The following is a 22,330-nucleotide window of genomic DNA, read 5'->3' on the forward strand; positions in this document are numbered from 1 at the left end:
GGAGCAAGATTTAAAGGAGATGCACAAGGTAGATTTTTTACACAGAGAGTAGTGGGTGCCTGGAACTCGTTGCTGAGGGAGATAGTGAAAGTGGACACAGTAGTGACTTTTAAGGGGCATCTTGACAAGTACATGAATCGGATGGGAATGGAGGGATATGGTCCCTGGAATGGTAGGGGGTTTTAGTTCAGTTGGGCAGCATGGTCGGTGCAGGCTTGGAGGGCTGAAGGGCCTGTTCATGTGTTGTAATTTTCTTTGTTCTTTGATCCATGCCGACCAAAATTCCATTTTAACCCAATTTTCCTGCATTGGGGCCCATATCCCTCTAAACCTTTTCTATCGATATATCTGCCCAAATGTCTTTTAAATGTTGTCAATGTCCCTGCTTCAACCACTTCCCCCGGCAGCTCATTCCACGTACGTACCACCCTCTGTGTGAAGAAAGTTGTTCCTCAGGTTCTTATGTTTAAGAACATAAGAAATAGGAGCAGGAGTAGGCCATCTAGCCCTTCGAGCCTGCCCCACCATTCAATAAGATCATGGCTGATCCAAAGTGGTCATGATGTGGGTATGCCGGCGTTGGACTGGCGTAAACACAGTAAAAAGTCTGACAACACCAGGTTTTAGTCCAACCGATTCTGGCCTGAGGCCAGAACTCTCCATTCACCTGATGAAGGGACTAACCCCGAAAGCTTGTGAGTCTATTATCAAATAAATCGGTTGGACTAAAACCTGGTGTTGTCAGACTTTTTACTGTGTTGATCCAAAGTGGATCAGTTCCACTTTCCCACTTTCTCCCCATAACCCTTAATTCCCCTGTCTATCAGAAACCTATCTACCCGTGACTTAAATATATTCAGCAAGGTAGCCCCCACCACTTCAACAGGCAGAGAATTCCAGAGATTCACCACCCTTTCAGTGAAGAAATTCCTCCTCAACTCCGATCTAAACTGCCCCCCCTTTATTTTGAGGCTGTGCCCTCTAGTCCTGCTATCCTTTCTAAGCGGGAAGAATCTCTCTACCTCTACCCTATCTAGCCCCTTTATTATCTTATATGTCTCTATAAGATCCCCCCTCAGCCTTCTAAACTCCAACGAGTACAGGCCCAGTCTATTCAATCTCTCCTCATAGTCCAACCCCCTCATCTCCGGTATCAGCCTGGTGAACCTCCTCTGCACTCCCTCCAAGGCCAATATATCCTTCTGCAGGTGCGGCGCCCAAAACTGCACACAGTACTCAAGCTGCGGCCTCACCAGTGCCCTGTACAGTTGCAGCAAGACCTCCCTGCTTTTATATTCTATCCCCCTCGCTATAAAGGCCAACATTCCATTCACTTCTTGATCACCTGCTGCACCTGCAGACTGAGTTTTTGCGATTTGTGCACAAGGACCCCCAGGTCCCTCTGCACTGTAGCATGCTGCAGCTTTTCACCCTTTAAATAATCCCTCCTACTATTATTTCTACCAAAGTGGATAACTTCACATTTGCTAACATTAATTCTTTCCCATTAATTCCCATTAATTCTATCTCCTCTTGACTTAAACCTGTATCCCCTGATTCTTGATACTCCAACCCTGGGAAAAAGACTGAGTGCATTCACCCTATCTATGCCTCTTACATCTTATCCACGTCTATAAAATCACCCTCAGTCTCCTACACTCTAAAGAAAAAAGATCATAGCCTGGGCAATCTCTTCCTATAACTTAGACCCGTGAGTCCTGGTAACATCCTTGTCAATCTCTTCTGCACTCTCTCCAGCTTAATAACATCTTTCCTATAGCAAGGTGACCAAAACTGAACACAATACTTCAGGTGTGGCCTCACCAACATCCTGTATAACTGCAACATAACTTCTCAACTTCTATACTCAACACTGGATTGATGAAAGCCAGCATACCAAAAGCCTTCTTCACTGCCCTATCTGCCTGTGACTCCACCTTTAGAGAACTATGCACCTGAACTCCGAGGTCCCTCTGTTCCGCGATACTCCCTAAGTCCTGCCTTGATTTGACTTTGCTAAATGCAACACCTCACACTTATCTGCATGAACTCCATTTGCCATTTCTTGGCCCACTTCCCCAGCTGATCAAGATCCTGCTGCAATTTTTGATAACCTTAGAACATAGGACATAGAACATAGAAAAATTACAGTACAAACAGGCCCTTCGGTCCACAAGTTGCGCTGATCATACCTCGACCTAGTAGGCTTACTTATAACCCTCAATCCTATTAAGTCCCATGTACTCATGCAGAAGTGTCTTAAAAGACCCTATCGAATTTGCCTCCACCACCACCGCCGGCAGCTGATTCCACGCACCCACCACCCTCTGTGTGAAAAACTTACCCCTGACATCTCCTCTGTACCTACTCCCCAGCACCTTAAACCTGTGTCCTCTTGTGACAGCCATTTCAGCCCTGGGAAAAAGCCTCTGAGAATCCACCCAATCAATACCTCTCAACATCTTATACACCTCTATCAGGTTACCTCTCATCCTTTGTCTCTCCAGGGAGAAAAGACCATGCTCTCTCAACCTATCCTCATAAGGCATGCCACCCAATCCAGGCAACATCCTTGTAAATCTCCTCTGCGCCCTTTCAATGGCTTCCACATCCTTCCTGTAATGAGACAACCAGAACTGAGCACAGTATTCCAGGTGGGGTCTGACCAGAGTCTTATACAGCTGCAGCATTATCTCCCAACTCCTAAACTCAACTCCTCGATTGATGAAGGCCAGTACACCATACACCTTCTTAACCACATCCTCTATCTGCGAGGCCGATTTGAGAGTCCTATGAACCGGGACCCCAGGATCCTTCTGCTCATCCACACTGCTAAGAGTCTTACCCTTAATATTATGTTCCTTCATCCCATTTGACCTGCCAAAATGAACCACCACACACTTATCCGGGTTGAAGTCCATCTGCCACTTCTCTGCCCTATCTTGCATCCTATCATGCCACACTGCAAGTTCTGACATCTCTCCAAACTATTACAACATCTCCAACCTTCGTGTCATTGGCAAACTTAGTAACCCATCCCTCCACTTCGTTATCCAGGTCATTTATAAAAATCACAAACAGCAAGGGTCCCAAAACAGATCCCTGTGGCACTCTACTGGTAACCGACCTCCATGCAGAAAAAAACCCATCTACAACCACTCTCTGCCTTCTGTGGGCAAACCAGTTCTGGATCCACAAAGCAACGTCCCCTTGGATCCCATGTCCCCTCACTTTCTCAATAAGTCTCGCATGGGGGACCTTACTGAACGCCTTGCTGAAGTTCATATAAACCACATCTACCGCTCTTCCTTCGTCAACCTTCTTCACCGTCTACAACACCACCTATTTTAGTGTCATCTGCAAACTTACTGATCATGCCTTGTACATTCTCATCCAAATCTTGATATAGATAACAAACAGCAATGGGCCCAGCACTGACCCCTGAGGCATACCACTAGTCACAGGCTTCCAGTCTGACAAGCATTCTTTCCCCATTAACCTCTGCTTCCAACCATTGAGCCAGTTGTATATCTAATTTGCCGGCTGTTCCCTTTCCCTAGATTCCATGTGATCTAACCTTCCAGAGCAGCCTATCATTTATCAAGGGACTTTATCAAGGGCCTTACTGATGTCCAGATAAACTACTTCCACTGTTCTGCCCTCATCAACCTTCCTGGTCACTTCATCAAAGAACTCTAAAAAATTTGTAAGGCATAATCTCCCATGCACAAAGCTGTGCTGACTGCTACTAATCAAACCCTGTCTTCCCAAATGCCTGTATATCTTATCCCTCAAAATTCTCTTGAGTAACTTATCCACCACAGGCGTTTGGCTCACCAGTCTATAATTCACAAGTTTTTTCTTTGTGGCCCTTCTTAAATAAGGGCGCAACATTTGCTACCCTCCAGTCTTCTGGTACCTCACCCGTGGCTACAATGGTGCAAATATCTCAACCAGGGCTCCCACAATTTATTCTCTAGTCTCATGCAGTGTCCTTGGATATACCTTGTCAGGGTTAGGAGATTAATCCTTTTATTCCAGTGTTTTGCGGTGAGGCGGCATTGCTGGCCAAACCAGCATTTATTACCCATTCTCTAATTGCCTTTGAGAAGGTGATGGTGAGGTGCCTTCTTGAACTGCTGCAGGCAATGTGGTGTAGGTGCATCCACAGTGTGTTAACTATACCATGCTGCTGAAGGAGCCTTGGTGAGTTCCTGCAGCTTGTAGATGGTGCACACGCTGCCACTGTGTCACTGGTGGAGGGAATGAGTGTTTGTGGAAGGGGTACCAATCAAGCACGCTACCTTGTCACATTCTAAGATTTGAGCAATAAAACAAAAATCCACGTTCTGGTGCTGTACTGCAGTGTCTTTTAATGAGAGGTTAAACTGTGACCCTGTCTACCCTCTCAGCTTGATGCCGAAAGTCCAACAAGGGCAGTTCTCCAGTGTCCCAAGCAATATTTATCTCTCAAAGCTGGCAGAGGAGAGGAATGATCAGGTCCGATGAGCTCGAGCTGCAGTGCCTTATCTTGTCAGCTTGGAACTTGTTTGCTTCTCTTGTGGAGGGCATGAATTGGATTCAGTTAGATTTTGAGTTTGGTTTTTGGAGCAAGCAAGGAGCAGATTTGGGTTTGCCCAGTCCCTCTGAGCATTGGCTTTGTAATTTTAAAGATGGAGTAAAAAATTAAAAATAAACAGATAATCTGGTTGTTATGGCATGGTTATTTCTGGGATCTTACCATGCGCATATTTGATGGTATGTTTCCTACAGTTTCAGCAGTGAATACTATCCATAATTGTGTGATTGAGTGTAAAGCTCTTGGGGATATCTGGTGGCCGTGGAAGGTGTGATATTAATGCACGTCTTTCTTTTCAATAACTAGGGTAGCCTGGTGGCACAGTGGTTAGCACTGCTGCCTCACAGCGCCAGGGACCTGAGTTCAATTCCCAGCTTGGGTCACTGTGTGGAGTTTGCACATTCTCCCCGTGTCTGCATGGATTTCCTTCAGGTGTTCCGGTTTCCTTCCACAATCCAAAGATGTGTAGGTCAAGTTGATTGGCAAGCTAAATTGCCACTTGGTGTCAGGGGAACTAGCAGGGTAAATAAATGGAGCTATGGGAATAGGGACTGGGTGGGATTGTTGTCGGTAGGTCGAATGGCCTCCTTTTGCCCTGTAGGGATTCTATGTTGCTATATGACCACCTGCTCCCAATGTGGAAATGACAGTGGATCCTGGAGTTGGGGGAGGGTTCATGGTGACAGTATGGAAATTTCATTGTTGCTTTTACATCATCAGATCGAAGTGATGGGATCGCTGTTTGTCACCCTTCCTCCTCCTGAGTTGGCAAAAAAACTAATAATTAATATTGGCGAAGATTCCAGGAACAACTGCCCTATTCCTCAAACACTAACCTGGACATTGCTGCATCCATCAGAGAGGAGAAATGAGACTGTTGTCTAGCATCTTGTTTAGATCCCTTTGTAAGAGGGAGGTCGTGCCTTACAAATTTGGTAGTTTTTTGAGGAGGTGACAAAAACGGTTGACGAAGGAAGGGCCGTGGATGTTGTCTATATGGATTTCAGTAAGGCGTTTGACAAAGTGCCTCATGGCAGGTTGGTTAAGAAGGTTAAGGCTTTTGGGATACAAGGAGAGGTGGCTAGGTGGGTGGAGAACTGGCTTGGCCACAGGAGACAGAGGGTAGCAGTTGAAGGGTCTTTTTCCGGCTGGAGGTCTGTGACCAGTGGTGTTCCGCAGGGCTCTGTACTGGGACCTCTGCTATTTGTGATATATATAAATGATCTGGAAGAAGGTGTATCTGGTGTTATCAGCAAGTTTGCAGACGACACGAAGATGGCTGGACTTGTGGATAGCTATGAAGGGTGTCTTAGTCTACAGGGAGACTTGGATAAGTTGCAGAGCTGGGCCGAGAGGTGGAGGATGGAGTTTAATGCGGAAAAGTGTGAGGTAATTCACTTTGGCAGGAATAACGGATGTGTAGAGTATAGGGCTAACGGTAGGACTCTGAATAGTGTGGATGAACAGAGGGATCTAGGTGTATGTGTACATAGATCCCTGAAAGTTGGGAATCAAGTAGATAGGGTTGTTAGGAAGGCATACGGTGTCTTGGCGTTTATTGGTAGAGGGATTGAATTTAGGAGCCGCAGCGTCATGTTGCAACTGTACAAAACTCTGGTGCGGCCGCACTTGGAGTATTGTGTGCAGTTCTGGTCCCCACATTATAGGAAGGATGTGGAGGCTTTGGAGAGTGTGCAGAGGAGGTTTACCAGGATGTTGCCTGGTATGGAGGGGAGGTCCTATGAGGAGAGACTGAGGGATTTGAGGTTGTTTTCGTTAGAAAGAAGGCGGCTACGAGGGGACCTTATTGAAACATATCAGATGATTAGAGGTTTAGATAGGGTGGACAGTGATAGCCTTTTTCCTCGGATGGAGAAAGCTAGCACGAGGGGGCATAGCTTTAAATTAAGGGGTGGTAGTTATAGGACGGATGTCAGAGGTAGGTTCTTTACCCAGAGGGTGGTGAGGGATTGGAATGCCCTGCCTGCTGCAGTTGTAAATGCGCCTAGTTTGGGGGCGTTTAAGAGATCCGTGGATAGGTTTATGGATGGTAAGGGTTTGGTTTAGGTTAGAGGGTCATTGCTTTTTAACTGGTCAGCGCAACATCATGGGCCGAAGGGCCTGTTCTGCGCTGTAATGTTCTATGTTCTATGAACATTGTCAGACAATACAGCAGGAGATAGATAGGCTGGAAAATTAGGCAGAGAAATGGCAGATGGAATTTAATCCAGATAAATGCGAGGTGATACATTTTGGAAGAACTAATGTAGGGGGAGCTATACAATAAATGGCAGGTCCATCAAGAGTACAGAAACACAGAGGGACCTAGGCGTGCAAGTCCACAAATCCCTGAAGGTGGCAGCACAGGTGGAGAAGGTGGTGAAGAAGGCATTTGGTATGCTTGCCTTTATAGGACGGGGTATAGAGTACAAAAGCTGGAGTCTGATGTTGCTGCTGTATAGAACGCTGATTAGGCCACATTTGGAGGACTACGTCCAATTCTGGTCTCCGCGCTACCAGAAGGACGTGGAGGCTTTAGAGAGAGTGCAGAGAAGGTTTACCAGGATCTTGCCTGGTATGGAGGGTCTTAGCTATGAGGAGAGATTGGGTAAACTGGGGTTGTTCTCCCTGGAAAGACGGAGAATGAGGGGAGACCTAATAGAGGTGTACAAAATTAGGAAGGGTATAGATAGGGTGAATAGTAGGAAGCTTTTTCCCAGGTCGGAGGTAACGATCACGAGGGGTCACAGGCTCAAGGTGAGAGGGGCAAGGTATAACTCCGATATCAGAGGGACGTTTTTTACGCAGAGGGTGGTGGGGGCCTGGAATGTGCTGCCAAGCAGGGTGGTGGAGGCGGACACGCTGGTATCGTTTAAGAATTACCGGGATAGTCACATGAGTAGCCTGGGAATGGAGGGATACAAACGAATGGTCTAGTTGGACCAATGCACGGCACAGGCTTGGAGGGCCGAAGGACCTGTTTCCTGTGCTGTACTGTTCTTTGTTCCCTCAGTACTGACCCTCTGACAGTGCAACACTCCCTCAGCACTGACCTCTTGACAGTGCAGCACTCCCTCAGCACTGATGCACTGACAGTGCAGCACTCCCTCAGTACTGACCCCCTGACAGTGTGACACTCCCTCAGCACTGACCCTCTGACAGTGCGACACTCCCTCAGTACTGACCCTCTGACAGTGCGGCACTCCCTCAGCACTGACCCCCTGACAGTGTGACACTCCCTCAGCACTGACCGTCTGACAGTGCGGCACTCCCTCAGCACTGACCCCCTGACAGTGTGACACTCCCTCAGCACTAACCCTCTGACAGTGCGACACTCCCTCAGTACTGACCCTCTGACAGTGCGACGCTCCCTCAGCACTGACCCTCTGACAGTGCGACACTCCGTCAGCACTGACCCTCTGACAGTGCGACACTCCGTCAGCACTGACCCTCTGACAGTGCGGCACTCCCTCAGTCCTGACCCTCTGACAGTGCGGCACTCCCTCAGCACTGACCCTCTGACAGTGCGGCACTCCCTCAGTCCTGACCCTCTGACAGTGCAGTACTCTCTCAGTACTGGCCCCCTGACAGTATGGTGTTCCTGCAGTACTGCATTTGGAGAGCATCTGTGGAGTGTGTGATTAACCCTTGTGCTTCTCATTCTGAGAGGATAGTGGTAGCTTCAAGGAACAGCAAAGCCCTCTGAAGAGAGCTGGAGAGGACACTAATTGCTGGCTTTGAATACAGTACCCACAGCCTTTGAATGAATAATAATTAAAAGGACCAATTGGTATCAGACTCCTGCTATTCACTATCTTCTTTCCAGCACCTGCATCCTCTACCAATCCTGGGAGTTACATGTATTACAGTCACAGCTGATTTTACTGCTAGAGTCTCCAATCCCCGGATGGAACTTCACCTACAAGATTCTAACTTTTTTTTGTTTAGAAACATAGGTGAAGAGAGTCACAGAACTGCTGATTAACTTTTATCAAAAGAATAAACCATTTATTAAACAAGAACAGATTGTCTATAAGACATTGTTCCTTCCCTCCCACTGCACTTTCACAGATTTATATAATGATTTATAAGAATTATACAAGTTACAAAATATACCCTACACTGTAATATTCTCAGTAAGCACACAGTCCATGTAAACCAATAGGCAACCTGTGGTCAGACATACCATGCTGTGAAATCGGGTGAAGGTGCCACACAGGATAACTTTTGTGGATGTTTCATCAGATCACTCAGGTACTTGTCACACTGTGAGCCACTGGTCTCACTGGAACTTTGACTTCCATTCATCACTCTCAAAGAACACATTTAAAATTATCCACATACTTTCTCTCAGACTTTACCAAGGGTCCACACCCAGGCTTTCAAACTTTCCTTTCAATGTTTCTACACAATCTCACAGGTACCCAGCTACGCCAACAGAATACAACTGTTTCACAGGCTACATTGAGGTGTCACCCATCTATGGATTGCTTTAGATGATTGGCTTCTCATTAGCCAATTTCACCAAGCCTTACAGCTCTGTCTTGAGTTGCCTGTTCTCTCTCTGCCCCTTTCTTTTATTTCAGTGAGCAGCATCTTGCTCAGATGCCAGTTCATTTTGCCTTTGGGTGCAGTCTTTCTGGAATCCTCTTTCATTCCCTGGTTTCCGATTACTCTTTAGCTTTTGGGACCTCCTTTCAGACCCTTACTTTATTGTCCTGCCTCTACTGGCAGCCGCTGTGAACAGTGTCTTGTTTCTTAGGTGACCTGGTTCCAACTTAAAAAAACTGCTTCTACTTTTTAGTGTGGGCCTCTGGTTGCTAAGCCACAGCTTAGGTTTTTTCAAACCGAAATAATTATTTTGCCAACGACGCGAAGGTTGGTGATGTTGTGAATAGTCTGGAGGGATGTCAAAAGTTGCAGCGAGACATAGATAGGATGCAAGACTGGGCGGAGAAGTGGCAGATGGACTTCAATGCGGATAAATGTGTAGTGGTCCATTTTGGCAGATCCAATGGGATGAAGGAGTACAATATCAAGGGTAGCAGTGTTGAGGAGTAGAAGGACCTTGGGATCTGGGCCCATAGGACTCTTAAATCAGCCTCGCAGGTGGAGGATGTGGTCAAGAAGGCGTATGGTGTGCTAGCCTTCATTAATCGAGGGATTGAGTTTAGGAGTCAGGAGATAATGCTGCAACTTTATAAGACCCTTGTCAGACCCTGCTTGGAGTACTGTGCATCCGGGTGTTAACGATGGAAAGATGGTAGGAGTGGAGGGCCTGAATGACATTATTGTTACTAGAGAGGCAGTGCTCGACAGACTAGAGGGACTGACAGTGGACAAGTCCCCAGGACCGGATGGAATGAATCCAAGGGTTCTGAAAGAAATGGCGGAGGTGATAGTGGATGCCTTGACGATTATTTTCCAAACCTCGCTGGATTCCGGGGAAGTGCTGGAAGATTGGAAAACGGCTAATATTACGCCATTGTTTAAAAAGAACAGAAGAACATAAGAAATAGGAGCAGGAGTAGGCCATCTGGCCCTTCGAGCCTGCCCCACCATTCAATAAGATCATGGCTGATCTGTCGTGGCTCAGTTCCACATTCCCGCCCTCTCCCCATAACCCTTAATCCCCTCTCTTATCAAAAACCCATCAACCCGCGTCTTAAAAATATTTAGCGAGGTAGCCTCCACCACTTCAACGGGCAGAGAATTCCAGAGATTCACCACCCTTTGAGTGAAGAAGTTCCTCCTCAACTCCGTTCTAAACCGCCCCCCCTTTATCTTGAGGCTGTGCCCCCTAGTCCTACTGTCCTTTCTGAGCGGGAAGAGTCTCTCCACCTCTATCCTATCCATCCCATTCAGCACCTTATACGTCTCAATGAGATCTCCCCTCATTCTTCTAAACTCTAACGAGTACAAGCCTAGTTTATTCAGCCTCTTCTCATAGCTCAACCCCCTCAACTCCGGCATCAGCCTAGTAAACCTCCTCTGTACTCCCTCCAAGGCCAAAATATCCTTGCGTAAGTACGGCGCCCAAAACTGCACACAGTACTCCAGCTGCGGCCTCACCAATGCCCTATATAGCCGCAGCAAGACCTCCCTACTTTTATATTCAATCCCCCTCGCTATGAAGGCCAGCATCCCATTCGCCTTCCTGACCACCTGCTGCACCTGCAAGCTGGGTTTTTGCGACTCATGCACAAGGACCCCGAGGTCCCTCTGCACCGTCGCCTGCTGCAGTTTTTCTCCACGTAAGTAATAATCCTCCTACCATTCTTCCTACCAAAGTGGACCACCTCGCACTTGCCAACATTAAATTCCATTTGCCATTTCCTGGCCCATTCGCCCAGCCAATCTAGATCCTTCTGCAGACAGGCAAAAGGCGGGGAATTATAGGCCGGTTAGTTTAACGTCTGATGTAGGTAAAATGCTTGAATCCGTAATCAAGGAGAAAATAGCGAGGCATCTTGAGGAGAATTGTTTGATAGAGCTGACGCAGCATGGTTTCGTTAAAGGGAAGTCGTGTCTGACGAATTTATTGGAATTCTGTGAGGATGTGTCTTGTGCGGTGGATAGAGGAGAACCGGTGGATGTGGTGTTTCTTGATATTCAGAAGGCGTTTGATAAGGTGCCGCACAAGAGGTTGTTACAGAAGGTCAGGGGGCATGGAGTTGGGGGTAGGGTGTTAGCGTGGATAGGGGATTGGCTGTAAAATAGGAGGCAGAGAGTGGGTGTCAATAGGTGCTATTCAGATTGACGGTTGGTGACTCGTGGAGTGCCCCAGGGATCGGTGCTGGGGCCTCAGCTATTCACCATTTATATAGATGATCTGGAGGAGGGAACTGAGTGCAAAGTGACGAAATTTGCTGATGACACCAAGATTGGGGGAAAGGCAAATTGTGCGGAGGGTGTGGAAAGTCTGCAGAGGGATCTAGATAGGCTGGGCGAATGGGCCAGGAACTGGCAAATGGAATTTAATGTCAGCAAGTGTGAAGTTGTCCACTTTGGTAGGAAGAATGGTAGGAAGGACTATTACTTACGTGGCGAAAAGCTGCAGCATGTTACGGTGCAGAGGGACCTCGGGGTCCTTGGGCATGAGTCGCAAAAACCCAGCCTGCAGGTGCAGCAGGTGGTCAGGAAGGCGAATGGGATGCTGGCCTTCATAGCGAGGGGGATTGAATATAAAAGTAGGGAGGTCTTGCTGCAGCTGTATAGGGCATTGGTGAGGCCGCAGCTGGAGTACTGTGTGCAGTTTTGGGCGCCGCACTTACGCAAGGATATTTTGGCCTTGGAGGGAGTGCAGAGGAGGTTTACTAGGCTGATACCGGAGTTGAGGGGGTTGAGCTATGAGGAGAGGCTGAATAAACTAGGCGTGTACTCGTTAGAGTTTAGAAGGATGAGGGGAGATCTCATTGAGGCGTACAAGATGATGAATGGGATGGATAGGGTAGAGGTGGAGAGGCTCTTCCCGCTCAGAAGGGACAGTAGGACTAGAGGGCACAGCCTCAAGATAAGGGGGGAGCAGTTTAGAATGGAGTTGAGGAGGAACTTCTTCACTCAAAGGGTGGTGAATCTCTGGAATTCTCTGCCTGTTGAAGTGGTAGAGGCTGCCTCACTAAATATATTTAAGATGCGGGTAGATAGGTTTTTGATAGGTAAGGGAATTAAGGGTTATGGAGAGAAGGCAGGAAAGTGGAACTGAGCCACTTCAGATCAGCCATGATCTTATTGAATGGCAGGGCAGGTTTGAAAGGCTCGATGGCCTACTCCTGCTCCTATTTCTTATGTTCTTATGTTATGTTCTTATGTGCGCAGTTCTGGTCGCCTCATTACAAGAAGGATGTGGAAGCTGTTGAGAGGGTGCAGAGGAGATTTACAAGGATGTTGCCTGGATTGGGAGGCATGCCTTATGAGAATAGGTTGAGGGAGCTAGGTCTCCTCCCTGGAGAGATGAAGATTGAGAGGCGACCTGATAGAGGTTTATAAAATGTTGAGAGGTATAGATAGCGTGGATTCTCAGGGGCTATTTCCCAGGGCTGAAATGGTCGCTACGGGAGGACACTGGTTTAAGGTGCTGGGGAGCAGGTACAGAGGAGATGTTAGGGGTAAGTTTTTCACTCAGAGGGTGGTGACTGAGTGGAATTGGCTGCCGTTGATGGTGGTAGAGGCGAACTCGCTGGGGTCTTTTAAGAGACTTCTGGATGAGTATAAGGGATTTAATGGGATTGAGAGTTATAGATAGGCCTGGTAGGTAGGGATATGATCAGCGCAACTTGTGGGCTGAGGGCCTGTTTGTGCTGTAGTGTTCTATGTTCTATGTTTTACATCATAAACTCTTAATTACAATTAAGGCACAATTTTAAGTGAAATTAAAACCCATAGGCTTGCAGTTACCTTTGTTTAACATGAAGCTCAAGTTTTAACCCTTCGCACACACATACAGAAACACACTTCAACCTATTTCTCACATACACAAACAAATATCAGCTGTTGAAATGAACTCTATTTCCTAAGTAAGAAGTCTCACAACACCAGGTTAATGTCCAACGGGTTTATTTGGAATCATAAGTTGTTTTGAGTGCTGCTCCTTCATCAGGTGAGATCAGGACATGAGCCATCAGGGCTCACCTGATGGAGGGGCAGCATTCTGAAAGTTCGTGATTTCAAATAAACCTGTTGGACTTTAACCTGGTGTTGTGAGACTTTTACTGTGCCCACCCAGTCCAAAACCAACATCTCCACATCTATTTCCTAACACATGGTGCAATGGAATGGAATTATTGGTTGATTAGGAAAATCCTTCAGTGCTGAAGAAATTTGGAATCAGCAATGGTTTGATGCGATAAACAAGCGGTACTTCCTCACCTGCCCAGTCCATGCTGATTTATTGCCCTCAGTACACCCTCTGTCCCCTCCTGTGCACAGTGATTGTATAAGAGTGCTGATTGCTTTTAAACTGTCTCATTATGGAGGAAACTCAAATATTCCTGTTTCAAGATGATTGTGGCCCACGGAATGTGAGGAATTCCTGAGGCAGGAAAATGACACGATTAAGATTTAATTAAATTGGAAGAATGTAAATAAACTCAGCGAGGGCTGTGATCTGAAACTCTGCTGCTGCATTTGTATGAGTTTTCACACTTTTGCCCCACCCATTGTTACTGCCACAGGGGTGTAAAATAGCAGGAGGATTCCCAGGCTATTTAACAGTGTGACAGTTTGTGACATGAGCAATACTTTGTGGCAGAAAGCATCATTATACCAGTTACTCAGGTGGTTACTTCAATGTCCTGGGTGGGTTTTCTGACTTTTCATACTCACTAAACATGGGTATCCTGCTGAATGTTAGTTCAGAGGCCAGAATGGGGATTGATTCAATAACTCCTGCCTCAATGGTTGCACTGAAGCTCATAGAATCATAGAATCCCTCCAATGCAGAAGAAGAAGGAGGCCATTTGGCCCAAAAAACCTGTTGGACTTTAACCTGGTGTTGTGAGGCTTTGGCCTATACTGACAACAATCCCAGCCTGGCCCTATCCCCATAACCCCAAGAGTTTGACCTGCCAATCCTTCAAACACTAACGGTCAATATAGCATGGCCAGTCAACCTAAACCACACATCTTTGGACTGTGGTAGGAAACCAGAGCACCCGGAGACATGGGGAGAATGTGCAATCACCGCAAAGACAGTGATTAAAGGCTGGAATTGAACTCAGGTCCCTGGTGCTGTGAAAAAGCAATGCTAACTACCATGCCACTATGCTGCCCTTCTGCCACTGTAGTTATTTTTTGTCTCTGAGGCTGACGTTCTGGTTTAAAGACTAGTTCAGTTTAGGAAATATGGTTAACGTGGGCAGGTTGGGCCGAAGGGCCTGTTTCTGCTGTATATCTCTTTGACTCACTGGGCACATTCTTAGCATCCGTTCAGGCCACACTCCTGCTGCAACTCCAGAGAATTTGTCAGCCAGGCAAATCTCGGTTCACTGCAGCAGGTAAAGTTCCACACACACTGACTCTCACTGGGATACAGTTCCACACACACTGACTCTCACTGGGATACAGTTCCACACACACTGACTCTCACTGGGATACAGTTCCACACACACTGACTCTCACTGGGATACAGTTCCACACACACTGACTCTCACTGGGATACAGTTCCACACACACTGACTCTCACTGGGATACAGTTCCACACACACTGACTCTCACTGGGATACAGTTCCACACACACTGACTCTCACTCGGATACAGTTCCACACACACTGACTCTCACTGGGATACAGTTCCACACACACTGACTCTCACTGGGATACAGTTCCACACACACTGACTCTCACTGGGATACAGTTCCACACACACTGACTCTCACTGGGATACAGTTCCACACACACTGACTCTCACTGGGATACAGTTCCACACGCAATGACTTGCCTGGGGTACAGTTCCACACACAATGACTCTCCTGGGGTACAGTTCCACAGGCAATGACTCTCCTGGGGTACAGTTCCACACACACTGACTCTCACTGGGATACAGTTTCCACACACACTGACTCTCACTGGGATACTGTTCCACACACACTGACTCTCACTGGGGTACAGTTCCACACACACTGACTCTCACTGGGATACAGTTCCACACACACTGACTCTCACTGGGGTACAGTTCCACACACACTGACTCTCACTGGGATACAGTTCCACACACACTGACTCTCACTGGGATACAGCTCCACAAACACACTGGCTCTCACTGGGATTCAGTTCTACACACACTGACTCTCACTGGGATACAGTTCCACACACACTGACTCTCACTGGGATACAGTTCCACACACACTGACTCTCACTGGGATACAGTTCCACACACACTGACTCTCACTGGGATACAGTTCCACATACACTGACTCTCACTGGGATACAGTTCCACACACACTGACTCTCACTGGGATACAGTTCCACACACACAGACTCTCACTGGGATACAGTTCCACACACGCTGACTCTCACTGGGATACAGTTCCACACGCAATGACTCGCCTGGGATACAGTTCCACACACACTGACTCTCACTGGGATACAGTTCCGCACACACTGTCTCTCACTGGGATACAGTTCCACATGCACTGACTCTCACTGGGATACAGTTCCACACACACTGACTCTCACTGGGATACAGTCCCACACAAGCTGACTCTCACTGGGATATGGTTTCTCTGTTTCTCTTCTCTTATATTGCTCTTTTTGTGTTTACTCAGTCTTTGAACTCTCAATATTGCTCTGCAATTTTCCCAATGTTTCAACTCTCCATCTACTTTCTGGCTCTCTGACTTTATCTCTCCTTGAATCTGTACTTCACTCTGTTTCTGCCTGACATTATCTCCCCTTTTTAATTTGTCTTTCTCGCACTTCCTTCCCCTAGCTATCTCCATGCCTTTCCCTTGCCCTCTCTTCGTTCCTTTATTCATACCCATATATAGTGTTCTGTTGTTAAATCTCCCTCCGGGTGCCAGGATGCAGTTCACTTCCAGTAATCCTGGTGTGAGAGCCTGCATCATAGGAGATAGAATTGAGGAGGCAGGCTAGCTGTCACTATCCAGACGGAGAACCCTTTTAACCGCTGACTGGGATCAAGGTAGGAAAGCAGCAGCTGTGTTGTGAGTGTATGCCATGGCTAATCTAAGAACTGTTATCGACAGATTGGTCATCTTTAAGGATTAGTTGCTGCTGGTAAGGCAAAAGTTAGGCAAGTCACTCTGCAGCCTTTAAATTGTGTCAGATTGAGTGCGTAGTCTTGCAAGTGATTGTCTCAGTTTCAGATTGGATTGCTGGAGTTGGGAGATGACTTTATTGATAGTGCGCTATCACGGGGTAGAATGCAGCATTGCTCTCCCCCCACCGCATCAGCTTTTTCTTCGTTGCTTGTCACGTCTCAGAAGGTGCGAGGCAGTCCACAGGATTCAGGCTGGATTATCAGACATAATCCACTTTCTGGTGGAACTACAGAAACCAATCAATTTTAGTTTTTTGGATACAGAAGGAATCGAGTTATTTCGGGACATGGAATTTGGGTTCATAATCTTATTAAATAACTGGCTCAAGGAGATTATTAGCCTCTTGCTTAAAAAGTTTGAAGTTTATTTAAGAGCGCCATATGTTGGCTTACCTCAATGAAGTTACTGTGAAAATCCCCTTGTTGCCACTCTGCGGCACCTATTCGAGTACACTGAGGGAGAATTTAGCACGGCCAATGCACCAAACCAGCACGTCTTTCAGACAGTGGGAGGAAACCAGAGCACCAGAAAGAAACCCATGCAGACATGGGGAGAACGTGCAGACTCTGCACAGACAGTGAGCCAAGTCGGGAATTAAACCCAGGTCCCTGGCGCTATGAGGCAGCAATGCTAATCACTGTGCCACCATCTGCTCCTATTTTTTCTGTTCTGATGTTTCCGTCCTCCCCACGCCTTGCTATCTATCATCTGTGAGGCCACACCTGGAGTATTGTGTGCAGTTTTGGTCTCCTTATATGAGGAAGGATGTCCTTGCTGTAGAGGGAGTACAGCGAAGGTTACCAGGCTGATTCCTGCCATGGCGGGTCTGTCATATGAGGAGAGACTAAGTCAGTTAGGATCATATTCACTGGAGTTTTGAAAAATGAGAGAGGATCTCATGGAAACTTATAAAATTCTAACAGGGTTAGACAGGGTAGATTCAGAAAGAATGTTCCCGATGGTGGGAGAGTCCAGACTAATGGTCATAGCTTGAGAATAAGGAGTAAACCTTTTAGAACTGGGGTGAGGAGAAATTTCTTTACCAGAGTATGGTGAATGTGTGGAAGTCACTCCCACAGAATATCATTGAGGGCAAAGCATTGTCTGATTTCAAGAAAAAATTAGATATAGCTCTTGGGACTAAAGGGATCGAGGGATATGAGGAGAAAGGGGGCATCAGGATATTGAATTTGATAATCAGCCATGATCAAAATGAATGGCGGAGCTGCCTTGAAGGGCCGAATGGCCGCCTCCTGCTTCTAGTTTCTATGTTACTCAACCACGCGCAAAAGAAGGGGAGCGAACGGGTCAAAGGGGAAGATTCCCCGCCCTCTACACTCAGTTAACTGTGGCTATTTGTTGAATTCCACTGGATATTCTGCAGGATAAGAGATACTCAGGTATCTACCCAATTGCCTTCAAATATTGCATGGTGTAGCAGCTGGATATTACGTAAGGGGGTCAAGCACTTGGGGCAGAAGCCAACTTTTTGAAACTGGAAGCTGGGATTGATTCTAGCAGAGGCAAAGGGTGGGACAACCTCCTCACTCTGATACCAGTAAAGACACAGTGTAGTGGGAGTCTTAAGCGACAAACACAAAATCACTCAGAATTCAGTTGCCCTAATCAGAAAGCGTAAGGTTCAAATTTGGAAACGATCATTTTGTAGCTGGCACCAGATTTCAGAGGCTGGGGCACAGACATTGATAGAACAATGCAGAGCAGGCTTTAACTTATATTTAACCCTGTACTGTACCTGTCCTGGGAGTGTTTGGTGGGGATAGTATAGCGGGATGTTTAATCTCTATCTAACCCTGTGTTGTACCTGGCCTGGGAGTGTTTGATGGGGGCAGTGTGGATGGAGGTCACCTGAACAGTAAAGGAATTAAGGACTCTGGTGAGTGGGCGGGTAAGTGGAGCTAAGTCCATAAAAAGATCAGCCGTGATCTTATTGAATGCTGGAGCAGGGTCAAGGGGTCAGATGGCCTACTCCTGCTCTGAGTTCTTATGATATTCATATGTTCTTATGGTGAACTGGAAGGGCTTTGTTCCATTGGGATTCTGTACACTGGGACATGCAAGTTGACATTTGATCTACTATGACCACACCATGAGTTATATGAAATCATTCCAGTTCTAACAATCATTCCAGTGCCAACTTTTACAGATGCACCACAGAAAACATTCTTTCTGGTTGTATCACAACTTGGTATGGCTCCTGCTCTGCCTAAGACCGCAAGGAACTATAAAAGGTTGTGAATGTAGCCCAATTTATCATGGAAACCAGCCTCCCGTCCATTGACTCTGTCTACACTGCCCACTGCCTTGGGAAAGCAGCCAGCATAATCAAGGACCCCACGCACCCTGGACATTCTTCCACTGGGAAAAAGATTCAGAAGTCTGAGGTCACATACCAACCGACTCAAGAACAGCTTCTTCCCTGCTGCTGTCAGACTTTTGAATGGACCTACCTCGCATTAAGTTGATCTTTCCCTACACCCTAGCTATGACTGTAACACTACATTCTGCACTCTCTCCTTTCCTTCTCTATGAACGTTATATTTTGTCTGTATAGCGCGCAAGAAACAATACTTTTCATTGTATGTTAATACATGTGACAATAATAAATCAAATCAAATCAAATCAAATCAAATGATTCAGTATTAAGATTGGGAGCTCTGGGGTATGTAAAGGGGAAGGAGGACATTTCTGGAACTTTCCAATGGTGCAGTAAGAAACGTGCCAGCTGGTGTGAGAGTCCTGATGATGGGAGAGGAACTTTGTACCACTTTTTCGTCGTTTGAACCTTTTTGGAGAGAATACCCATCCCAGTGGCCAGTGAGGTTTCAGAAGCACTCACTGTACCCCAATGTCTTGAGACTAAACCCATGCCTGGTATCCGGGTGCAACACAGTTCAGCAAGCATTAGGGTTAGCAAGGGGACAATGAGTGTCATATAACATAGTCACAACAACGTCCAATAGGAGAATGCTCAGAATGTGGAAGTCGTTACCACAGGGATTGGTCGGAGCAAATAGGATAGGAATCCAGACAAGTGTATGATGGAGAAGGGAATCAGGGGATAACAGGTGAGGAAAGATGGAGGACTGGAGCACAAACACCATAGTGAACAGGTTGGGTCAAATGGTTTGTGCCATGTATCCAGTGTTTGTAACATAACTGTGTCAGGCTGAACGCTGCCCTCACAAAGATGAGCTGAGACTGAGAGCTTTCCCCGTGAAATTGGTCAGACAATCACAGGAAACCTGATGGAAGGAGCTCAGGGAGAGACAATCATTCCAATTCCCATCTCTCACCATCGATCTTTCTTACATATGAATGGAGGTAGAATCAATGGCAGATACACTCTTGGCTCTTTAAAGACTTCTTCAAATAGGTCGAACACATGTTACTGACATGGCAATTATTTATCATTCATTTGTAATTACCCCATAGCAGCTGAAGGTAAGCCACAGAGGTCATTCACATACTGATAAATGTGATCAAGTCCAGTTGCTCGCTGCATTCCTTAACATGATCCTTTACTTGATACTATCTTTGTAGAATAATCTGGATGTGCTCAGACCCGATCGTCTTTTATCAGAGCAAGGAATCATAGTGTTTGGGAAGAGTGAGTTATCATTGCAGCCATCTAATACACACATCAAACATCCCCAGGGCAGATACAGCAAAGGTGAAATCAAGAGCAAATCTCCTTCAAACAGCGCAGGTTAGAAAAAGAGTGAAGTTCCGAGAAACCACTCTATCAAACACTCCCAAGATAGGTACGGCCTGGGGTTAGATACAGAGTAAAACTTCATCAACATTGTCCCCATCCAACACTCCCAGGACAGGTACAGCAGGGGGTTAGATACAGAGTAAAGCTTCCTCAACACTGTCCCCCATCAAACACTCCCAGGACAGGTATAGCATGGGGTTAGATACAGAGTAAAGCTCCCTCTACACTGTCCCCATCAAACACTTCCAGGACAGGTACAGCACGGGGTTAGATACAGAGTAAAGCTCCCTCTACACTGTCCTCCATCAAACACTCCCAGGACAGGTACAGCACGGGGTTAGATACAGAGTAAAGCTTCAACAACATTGTCCCCATCAAACATTCCCAAGACAGGTACAGCATGGGGTTAGATACAGAATAAAGCTCCCTCTACACTGTCCTCCATCAAACACTCCCAGGACAGGGACAGTACGGGGTTAGATACATAGTAAAGCTCCCTCTATACTGTCCCTATCAAACACTGTAAGAAGTCTCAGATCACCAGGTTAGAGTCCAACCAGTTTATTTGATATTAATCCCACAAGCTTTCAGAAACAAGAATGCTTTCTGTGGTGCACTTATAAAAGTTGGAACTGGAATGATTGCTAGAATTGGAATGATTTCATATAACTCATGGTGTGGTCACAGTAGATCAAATGTCAACTTACATGTTCCCAGTGTACAGAATCCCAATGGAACAAAGCCCTTCCAGTTCACCATAAGAACATATGAATATCATAAGAACTCAGAGCAGGAGTAGGCCATCTGACCCCTTGACCCTGCTCCAGCATTCAATAAGATCATGGCTGATCTTTTCATGGACTCAGCTCCACTTACCCGCCCACTCACCAGAGCCCTTAATTCCTTTACAGTTCAAAAATCTACCTTTGCCTTACAAGCATTCAACGAGGTAGCATCAACTGCTTCACTGGACAGGGAATTGCACAGATTCACAACCCTTTGTGTGAAGAAGTTCCTCCTTAACTCAATCCTAAGTCTGCTGTCCCTTATTTTGAGACTATTCCTCTTAGTTCTAGTTTCACCCAACAATGGAAACAACCTTCCTGCTTCTATCTTCCCTATTCCTTTCATAATTTTATGTTTCTGTAAGTTCCCCCTCATTTTTTTAAATTCCAATGAGTATAGCCCCAGTCTACTCAGTCTCTCCTCATAAGCCAACCCTCTCAACTCTGGAATCAACCTAGTGAATCTCCTCTGCACCCCCTCCAGTGCCAGTATATCCTTTCTCAAGTAAGGAGACCAAAACTGTACACAGTAACTCCAGGTGTGGCCTCACCAGCACCTTATACAGCTGTAACATAACCTCGCTGTTTTTAAACTCCATCCCTCTAGTAATGAAGGACAAAATTCCATTTGCCTTCTTAATTGCCTGCTGCACCTGCAGACCAGCTTTTTGTGATTCGTGCACAAGGACACCCAGATCCCTCAGCACAGCAAAATGCTGCAATTTTTTTATTATTTAAATAATGGTCAATTTTGCTTTTATTCTGTACAAAATGGATAACCTCACATTTACCAACATTGTACTCCATCTGCCAGACCCTTGCCCACTCACTTAGACTATCTATGTCCTTTGCAGATGTTCAGTGTCCTCTGCATAGTTCTCTCTACCACTCATCTAAGTGTCATCTGCGAATGTTGATACGCTACACTTTGTCCCAAACTCTATGTAAATTATAAACAATTGTGGTCCCAATACTGATCTCTGAAGCATACCACTAGCCACTGATCACCACCCAGAAAAACACCCAGTTACCCTCACTCTTTGCTTTCCGTTAATTAACCAATCCTCTGTTATCATTGTGTAGAATCCTAATCGACCAAACAACTTCCCATACTTTTAATTTGTACTGAACAATGACTTTAACAATAATTTATATTTATGTAGCACCCTTAATTTAGTGAACCATCCCAAGGTGCTTCAGAGAAACAACATCCAACAAAATTTGTGACCAAGCCTCATATGGAGTTATTACATTAGATAAATAAAAGATTATTCAAAGCGATAGGCTTTAAGAATTGCCTTAAAGTCAGAAGAGCGATAACCTGGTGGACAGGGTTAGAGAGGGAATTCCAGAACTTAGGGTCCAGGCAGCTGAAGGCACGGTCACCACTGGTGACGGATCAATTAAAATTAAAAATCCTCAACCAGTTAGATTAGATGATGTCTTGA

The 22,330-nt window shown here is 46.2% G+C and overlaps 1 protein-coding gene across 11 annotated transcripts in view; it reads left to right on the forward strand.

Annotated features, from left to right (window-relative positions):
- tns1b (tensin 1b) overlaps positions 1–22,330 on the forward strand; it is a 590,459-nt gene that overhangs the window by 279,843 nt on the left and 288,286 nt on the right. The window contains exon 1 of one of the 11 annotated variants that reach the window (XM_080199622.1): positions 16,174–16,219. The exons of the other annotated variants lie outside the window; for them this stretch is intronic. The gene's annotated coding sequence lies outside the window, so the exon portion shown is untranslated. Of the gene's footprint in view, positions 1–16,173; positions 16,220–22,330 lie in introns of those variants that run through there. 11 annotated transcript variants of the gene reach the window in all.

The sequence above is a fragment of the Carcharhinus amblyrhynchos genome, chromosome 11 (genome assembly GCF_965287045.1).
Source record: "Carcharhinus amblyrhynchos chromosome 11, sCarAmb.v2.hapA, whole genome shotgun sequence".
Lineage (NCBI taxonomy): Eukaryota > Metazoa > Chordata > Chondrichthyes > Carcharhiniformes > Carcharhinidae > Carcharhinus > Carcharhinus amblyrhynchos.